At 35.3% G+C, this 9534-nt stretch overlaps 1 pseudogene; it reads right to left on the minus strand.

Annotated features, from left to right (window-relative positions):
* Positions 1 to 414: 414 nt before the first annotated feature.
* On the minus strand, positions 415 to 2073 carry LOC112519927 (annotated as a pseudogene).
* Positions 2074 to 9534: the final 7461 nt, after the last annotated feature.

The following is a 9534-nucleotide window of genomic DNA, read 5'->3' on the forward strand; positions in this document are numbered from 1 at the left end:
ACAATATATATATATAACAATAATAATTATAATAATAATAAAATATAATTTAATGATTGAATTTGGTACTTTGATGGAAATTAAAGTAAAGTTCAAATCTCCATGCATTCAATATCCCCTATTAGGGGTGCCATTAGCATTCGTCTAAAATAATCAAAGTTTTTTAAGGAAAAAAGAAAAAAATTCTACATCAACTCCCTGACACCACAAATAAACCCGTCATCTCCTCCATTCTTTCTTCTTTGTCGTTCCAACTAAGCCACCACCGTCCATTTTTTTTCTGGGGATCTACCACGGCCCCTCCTTTCTTCTTCATCATCGCAGGAATTCACCACCATCCCTTCACTCTTTTCCAAATCCCACATGCCTACATTATCTACGTCCTCATCCCTTCAAACACGACACTCTTCTCTTCTATGACAACACCAACGTTCGTCTCGAGTTCATGACCACATGTTCAAAATCCCAAGGCCACAAGTTCATGACCATGGGTTCAAAATCCCAACTCCGGCCTTTTCCTTCCCCAATCATTGTTAAATTGAAACTGAAACCCAACGTCGATGTTGGTGGGTTAGGTTCGTTTAGTGCCACATGCTGCCCTAAGGTTTCACCCAATTATAATTTTTTTAAGTATATAATATTTATAGACGAAAAATGAACTCACCCATGCTCCTCACTTTTCATGAGTATCGAACCCCTAACCTCCCGAGGAGTCGGCGCTCTACATATCGCTTGCCCAAAGGGGCTTTGGTAATCTTAATTCATTTTATGGGCAACTAACAAGAAACGAGATGAATGAATATAATGAGACTAACCAATCATCATCCAAATACCAATTCTTGACATATAAAAGCGATCTAGAAACTGGTGAACATTATCCAAGTCTTGGTAATCAAGTTTTGGGTCAAGACATCTCTTCAATTGTTGGACTCCTAAAGCCATGGTGGGACCACATTATTGTGTCTCACCTTGATCAACTTAATCATTTTCGTGAATGCTCGTCGTTTTTGTCCTTGATATCAGGAAAGGATCTAAGGTCGTGAAACGAATTCATATACCAAACTCCCACCTTTGTAAGACAATGAAAACATTGAATCTGTTGTCTAAAATCAAAGCTAGTAACAAAAGAAATGACAATTACTAGAAAATAAAATTTTGACTATTGATTATCTCATAGGCTTTCAAACTTATACCAACCACGCGACATCAATGAATTTGAATTTTCGATTCTAACAAGCATACAAGACTATGGTCATGTATTGCAAGCATAATCTGGCATTCTTTTTAAGCGTATTGAAAAAGCTCCAATTGTTAATGCATAAACTAGCTTATAAGTTAGCTTTTTGAAAAGCCATTTCATATAGTGTTTTAGTAAGTTCCTCTTTACCAATTATGCTTCTTATGTTTTACATAGATGACCAAAACCCCTATACTTAAGGTAATTTTACATTGTCATCTATCGTATCAGCTAGATTTCGCCAAAAATGACTAGTTTATCAACCAAGGCTAGCTTATTAGTAAACAATCAGGTTCTAAGTTAGTTCCCAAACATAGACTATAAAAAGCCTAGTTCATAGAAAAACTAGCTCAAATCTTGAAAGCAAATAGTAATGTCTCTTTATATAAAGGAAACAAATTGCTTGTTGCTACAGATCCTCAATCCAATCCTTGTACCAAGATCCTCAAATGGCATCATGTATTGAACAAGTATTTACACAGGAAAAAGAAAATGAAGATGGAATTCTTGTCAAACAACACTAACAACCATCTAAAACAAAGCCCAATTTGCAGATCACGTCATCTAAAAAGTTAGCAAGGGTTACACCTGTCTCAGCATCACCACGAGCACAACACAACATTTGCCCCAAAGAAAATAAATGTATATCAACAAAAAAATGGGGAAAATACTAGGGATTGTGAGTGACATACTTTGAGGATAACAGGCTTTTCGGATAAGCCATATGGAAGAGACTTGAGCTTAATGGCACGCCTAACAATCCTTATTGGGAGCTCTTTGTGAAGAAATTGAGTGGCTCGAATGTGGTTATGACTGTTTAGATTAGAATTACTCATTAGGAGTAGGAGTGTATTGTAAGGTCAGGTGGTGGGGTTGGTAGGTGATGAGGTGGGGACATGGACATGGTTAGGGGTGGGTTGGGTGGTTGATGGTAGTGGAATTAGATGAGTTTGATGGGAGGTAACATGGTCGGGGGTTAGTAGGTGGTGCTTATGGTGGGTGGTGCTAGGGGTGGGGGCAATCGTTTAAATGGAGTAATATGGTGGTTGTTGGTGTGTAACGGTTCTTAGTGGTGGTGTTTGGTTTTGGGGGTGGGAGCATTATGGGTGGAGTGAATATGCATGGGGTAGTTAGGGGTAAGGTGGGGGTGGAGGTAAGAGGGGGGTGGGGCAGGGAGCAGGGGGTGGTGGACATGGTTAGGCGTGGTGGTGGGTGGGCAAATGTGGGGGCAGGGGAAGGGTATGGTAGTATTGGGTGGGGGCAAGAATGGGGTGAGTTCGTGAGTGGTGACAGGTTAGGGTGGTGGTGGATGGAGTTGTTGATGGTAGCGGAATCAGATGAGGTTGGTGGGTGGGGTGGTAAGGTGGGCAGGGGCTAGTAGGTGGTGGTTGCGGTGGGTAGTGGGATAGTAAGGGTAGGGGCGTTGGTTTGGGTGGAGGGGTGGGGGTAGGGACATAGGGTAGTTGTTGGTGGTGCTTAGGGTTGCTGGTGGGAGGGGGTAGGGTGGGGTGGGATTTGTTTCTGATTGGCATTGTCGTGATGGTAAGATCATGTGAAACCATATTGTGAATAAAAGATGAAAATTATTGTGACCAAAGAGCTCTAATGGCTAGGAGGTGATCTCTTTGGTGTTGCAGAAAGGGCCTGATCTCATATGATCCTAAGTGTATATATATATATATATATATATATATATATACACTTGGTTTGATCCCGTGTATTACATGGGGTAATTTGAAAAAAAAAATCATGTCAGGAACTTATGTTACAGTTATGAATGATTATCGCAAGTACGATGCTACTTCATATTTGTACTCTTGAAATAACTCTGAAGTATAACTCTGAATAATAACTATGAAAAATGACTCTTCAGACTTGAATTTAGAAATGAAACTATATCAATAACTAGTTAAAATGAAGTTAACCCTAGAATAAAATTAAATCTAGAAATGAAACTATATTAGTAAAATTGAATTTAAACTTAGAAGTAAATCTAGAATGACTCTTCTGACTTGTACTCTTGAAATAACTCTGAAGTAAAACTCTTCAGACTTCAAAGCTCTGTATAGGCAAGCCAGAAGCTTTGCATGCAATATGCAAAGACTTTGCATGGTGCTCTGTCTGGAAAAGAAAACTTCAGAGTTCAAGTGAACTAACTCTGAAGAATGACTCTTCAGAATTGTACTCTGGAAATTACTCTTAAGTAAAATTCTGAAGAATGACTCTTCAAACTTGTACTCTTGAAATAACTCTAAAGTATAAAATCAATCCCACTAAATCAGAGTTCAGACTTCTAAGCCTGAAAAAAAGACTTCAGAGTTCAGACTTTAGAGTTCGGGTGAGCTAAGTCAGGAAAAGAAGACTTCAGAATTCGGGTGAGCTAACTCTGAAGAATGACTCTTCAGACTTGTACTCTTCAGACTTGTAGAATACTTCAGAGTTCAGACTTCTAAGTCTGAAAAAGAAGACTTCAGACTTCTTTTTCTAAGTCTAAAAAAAGACTTCACAGTTAAGACTTCTAAATTTGAAAAAGAAGACTTCAGAGTTCAGACTCCAGAGTTAGGGTGAGCTAAGTCTGAAAAAGAAGACTTCAGAGTTCGGGTGAGCTAACTATTTATAATGACTCTTCAGACTTGCACTCTTGAAATAACTCTGAAGTAAACCTCTGAATAATGACTTCAGGCTTGTACTATTGAAATAACTCCGAAGTTTAACTCTGAAGAACGACTCTTCAGACTTGAATTTAGAAATGAAACTATATCAATAATTAGTTAAAATGAAGTTAACCCTAGAATAAAATTGAATTTAGAAATGAAACTATATAAGTAAATTGAATTTAAACTTAGAAGAGCGTTTGTGTCAAATTTGAAGATGAAGTCTGAAGACCTTGAGTTCAGAGTTATTCAAATACCCAATGTGTTTGAAAAAGACCCCATGGTAAAGATTGCATCATACGAAGCAAGACCAATCAGATCTCCTCTGATCCATAAGGACCAGAGCCCCTGTGGACTTACCAACCAAAAGTAATGTCAACCAAAGACCCTCTAGTCAAGCAGAGCCTGTGGTTCGTCTATCCAGAGCCTCTGGGTTAAAAAAATGTTAAATACATAAAGACTTTGAGTTTCAACCAGAGACCTTCTGGTTAAACATTAGGATCAAACAGAGCCCTTCTGGTTCCTTTATGATGGATTGGACCAGAGGGGCTCTGGCTTAAAAACTAAGTCTAAGTTTTAAAGACTTAGGGGTTGTTTGGCGGTTGCTGAATGGTTTGGTGCAGAATGGTTAAGAGGGCCAGAATGGTTAAGTGTTGAATGAAATAATGTTGTTTGGTAACTGTTCTCTAAATGACAACAAATTACCATTTTAACCCTCTGTATGATTTAGTACAGAATGAAATAGAGTTGTTTGGCGGATATCTGAATAAAACAATTATTTTGCAAATATAACTACGTATTTCAATCCCAACACTTTCTCATTAATGAAAAAGGCATCCTACATACAACCCTTTCTCATTAATGAAAAAGGCATCCTACATACATAAAAAGGCATCATGTATACATAAAAAGGCATCCTACATACATAATCATGATAGCCCCAACACTTTCTCATTAATCTGTTGTTTCCTTTTTGTTATCAACAGGATAACTTCAAGCCATGTGGAAAAGGAAGGTATAGGAATCAGATGTAGAGAAGCGATGAAACACCTTAAGCGAGGTGGAAAGGATGGAGGGAAGCAGTAGGGGCGGCAACCGGAGGAGCTGCTGGAAGACGGCGACTGGAGGAGCTGCTAGAACACGACGACTGGAGGAGCTACGACCGGAGGAGCTGCGACCGGAGGAGCTGCGACCGGAAGAGCGACCGGAAGAGCGACGATCGTGGAGGGGGGGATGCGATGTGAAGGAACGGCTGGTGTAAAGAGGGTAGAGTTGGAAAAAATGAAATCTGAATGGTTTAATGAAGCCCTAGACACAAAATGGTTAAGAGGTTGATGTAACCATTAAGAGGCTTCTTTTTTTGTCAAACAGCCCTTACCTCTTACCAATTAAGAGGTTGGCTCTTAATGTCACCATTAAGAGCCAAACAAACAGGCCCTTATCTTCAAAGTCTAGGTAAGTTTATTACAAGACTTGTACTCTTAAAATTACTCTGAAGTAAAACTGTTCAGACTTCAGAGCTCTGTATCTGTAAGCTAGAAGCTCTGCATGCACTATGCAGAGGCTCTGCATGGTGCTCTGTCTAGAAAAGAAGACTACAGAGTTCGGGTGAGCTAACTCTGAAGAATGAATATTCAGACTTGTACTTTGCAAATAACTCTGAAGAATGACTCTTCAGACTTATACTCTTGAAATGACTCTGAAGTATAAAATCAATCCCATTAAATCAGAGTTTAAACTTCTAATTCTGAAAAAAAAAGACTTCAGAGTTCAAACTTCAGAGTTCGGGTGAGCTAAGTTTGAAAAGAAGACTTCAAAATTCGGGTGAGATAACTCTAAAGAATGACTCTTCGGACTTGTACTCTTCAAAATTTTAGAAGACTTCAGAGTTCAGACTTCTAAGTCTGAAAAAGAAGACTTCAGACTTCTTTTTCTAAGTCTAAAAAAAGACTTCAAAGTTCAGACTTCTACGTCTAAAAAAGAAGACTTCAGAGTTCGGGTGAGCTAAGTCTGAGAAAGCAAACTTCATAGTTCGAGTGAGCTAACTTTGAATAATGACTTCAAACTTGTTCTCTTAAAATAACTCTGAAGTAAAATTTTTCAGTAAATTGAATTTAGAATAATATTGAATTTAGAAATGAAACTATATCAGTAAATTGAATTTAAACTTAGAAGTAAACACCATTTTTTTTGGAAATCAGTTACCACACAAATTAACTAACCCAAGAATAAAATCAAGTACATCTTAAACTAGTGGGATTGATTGAATAAGAGGACACATGCTAATAAAATGAGTATAATTGAATTGTTAATGTAAATTGTGTCTACATACGTTCAAATGAGTCTAATTGAACCACTAATGTAAATTGTGTCTAGCTACGTGTTTAGGCGGGTAAACAAGAAAACTGACTCACCAGAAGATGATATGTGTCATCCAAGTTACTTATGTATGTATGTATGTATGTATGTATGTATGTATGTATGTATGTATGTATGTATGGGGGTGGGTTCAAATGAAAACTCAATTTTCATTTGAACATGAAGACAAATCTTGGCCATTGATCAAAATTTAGAAACTAATCAATGGTTAAAATATAAAAATGTTAATTAAGAAGTGATCAAGGCCAAAATGGAAGTTGGTATTTATGCTTACCATGTTTGACTTTTTATTTCTTTTTTTAATTAAATAATTTTTACCCCCTTAATTTTTAAACTAAATTATATTTAAAATAATAAATATTTTAATCAAACAAATTACATCAAAAAATCGAGCATTTCATTCTCTATGATTTAACATCCATTTCGATATAGTTTTTTATTTATGTTTTAACGTTTTTTTTACGTTTAGTATATCTGTGTAATATTCATTATGAATATTTATGCATATTCATGTGTTTACAACAACTCTTTAATATTCATATATTAGTATAATATTCATCATAAATATACAACTACTATAACATTCATAATGAACAATTATGTATTTTCATGTGTATTCAACAAATCGTCTATATTCATACATCATTATGACATCCATCATCAGTATACATCTTCATTATAACATTCATTATGAATATAAATAATATTCATCATAAATATACGTTTTTTCTATAACACTCATCATGAATATATATATATATATATATATATATATATATTCACGTATATACAATAACTCTATTATATTCATACATCAATATCATACATATTATTCATCATGAATATTTATATATGTTCACGTATATATAACAACTTTTCAACATTCATACATCAGTATGATATTCATGAATATACATTTTTATTGTAACATTCATCATGAACATACATACTATTCATCATAAATATTTATGTATTATCATGTGTATACAATAACTCTCTAATATTTATATTATTATGATATTTATCATAAATATTAACTTTCACCATAATAGTTATCATGCATACACATATTATTTATCATAAATATACTACAGTTTTAACTCTAGATATTTTTTTTTCTTTTTCTTTATTGGGTTCTCGATTGATTTGGATGAGTTTCTGATTCATCTCAATAGATTTCCCGATCCATCTCGATAAAAGTTAAAAGTGGTAGGTTATGGTTTTACACAAACAAACACACACCAAGTCGGTGGATGAGTTCTTGATTAGTCTCGATTGGTGTCGATCGGTCCCAATGGGTTTCGATCGATCTCGATATGTTATTGATTGGTCTCGATGGGTTCCCGATCCTTCTCGATAAAAGATGAAAGTGATAGTCTATGATTTTACACACAAACAAATAATAAATCAATTGATAGTTTCTTGATGGAAAATGAAGGTGGTAAATTATGGTTTAATACATATGACACATACTAAGTCAATGAATGGATTCTCGACCATTATTGATGTGATAACAGGGTTTCAGACAACATGGGTCGAGGTAACCTTTATGTGATTATTTGTGAAATACGTGTTGACATGCATATTATCTAAATAAATGCATGGGTCGTATATATATATATATATATATATATATATATATATATATATATATGCTATGCATACATGAGAAGATGATATTAATATATGTGTGCATATGGGTTAAATTGCATGTTGGGTTTGGATAGGTTGTACAATCAACTTATTAATATTTTATTGAGAAAATGAGCAACCTTCATGGTTAAGAAAGGTTTGGTTTTAAAATATTAAAACCACTGTCCAAAAGAGTTTTATAATAAAAACCCTTCCACCGCCTTGATTAATATATTTATAAAGAAGAAAAGATAAGATTTTATCTTATCTTACTTTGGAAAGACTTTGCGAGAAAAGAGTGTGTGTGTGTGTGTGTGTGTGGCAGTGGAGATTGTTCTTGAGAAGAAATTTTTCTTAAAGGTGATTTTAGAAATCTGGGTGTTTAATTAAAGATCTGCTGTGTGATCTAATCATCGAATCTGTGCATAAAAGGTGAGTTTTTGATACAAAAATCTTTATATGTTGTTATTTTAAACTGATGGGTTTTGATGCTTTAGTATTGGGAAGAAGTTTGGTAAATACTGTTTTCCAACAGTTTATAGATACATGTTTATGATTCTAGATTGGAAACTGTTTTGGAAAGATAAAGAAGATTTCTACTTCTTAAAAACAGTTTATGGATGAAATTCTATTTTGAGGATTAAAGGAGATTTTGTGTTTGGAAAAGCTGTTGAAATAACTGGTTGTTCTTGAGTTTCAAGTTTTAAGATAAAACTGTTTTGAAACCATTAATGGTTAAAAACTATAGAGGATATTCCTTCAAGACGGTTGTGACTTCGATCTGTCTTTGTTTGGGATTAATCTATAGATTTTGTGGATAAATGGAGGCTGTTTCATCATGACGGTTGTGACTTAGGTTTGTCTTCGTTTGGAACTAATCCATAGATTTTGATGAGGAAATAAGGGTGGCATATCAATGAGAGGTGTACCTTCGGTTATAAGGGTGACATATCAAGGAGAGGTGTACCTTTGGATATAAGGGTGGCATTTGTGTGTGGAATCATTATAGCTCTTGTTATTATGTCTCTTAAGATTACAATAGATTTGAGTTCTTACTTCTTTGTGATTTGAGGACTCAGAGATGTTGTTCTTATTAGAAATGATAGTATTGATGTTATTGAGAAGGGGAAAACTTGGCTTATGGCCAATGGTTTTGGATAAATTCTGTTTGAAACAAGTGTTTGATTTATGAGGAATCTGAGAGGCTCTAGTTGTTCTTTGAAAGGAACCAGAGAGGCTCTGGTTGGTCCTTATAGTAGAACCAGAGGGTTCTGGATGATGATTTGAGATTTATACAAATCTTTTACTAAAGTTTTATTTAGACCAGAGGCCCTGTATTTGCTAGATAGGAGCTCTGTGTCAAATCTTATTATAAAAAGTTGTTTTAAAGATTTTATACTTAGAAACTTTTACACAGACAGAGACGGACCAGAGGGGCTCTGGTTGGCCTACGCATTGGACCAGAGGCTCTGGTTGGTCTTGCATTTTGAGCCAGAAGCTCTGCCTAGTAGAACCAGAGATCTGGTCACACAAGATCTTTTAAAAATGTGTTTTTGATACTTGGGGAAAACTATTTCACTACCTACGATGTTGTCTATGAATGTTAAGAAGATTTTACTTGAGTTAGAGACT

The sequence above is a fragment of the Cynara cardunculus genome (assembly GCF_001531365.2).
Source record: "Cynara cardunculus var. scolymus isolate 2C chromosome LG 10, CcrdV1, whole genome shotgun sequence".
NCBI classification, from domain to species: domain Eukaryota; kingdom Viridiplantae; phylum Streptophyta; class Magnoliopsida; order Asterales; family Asteraceae; genus Cynara; species Cynara cardunculus.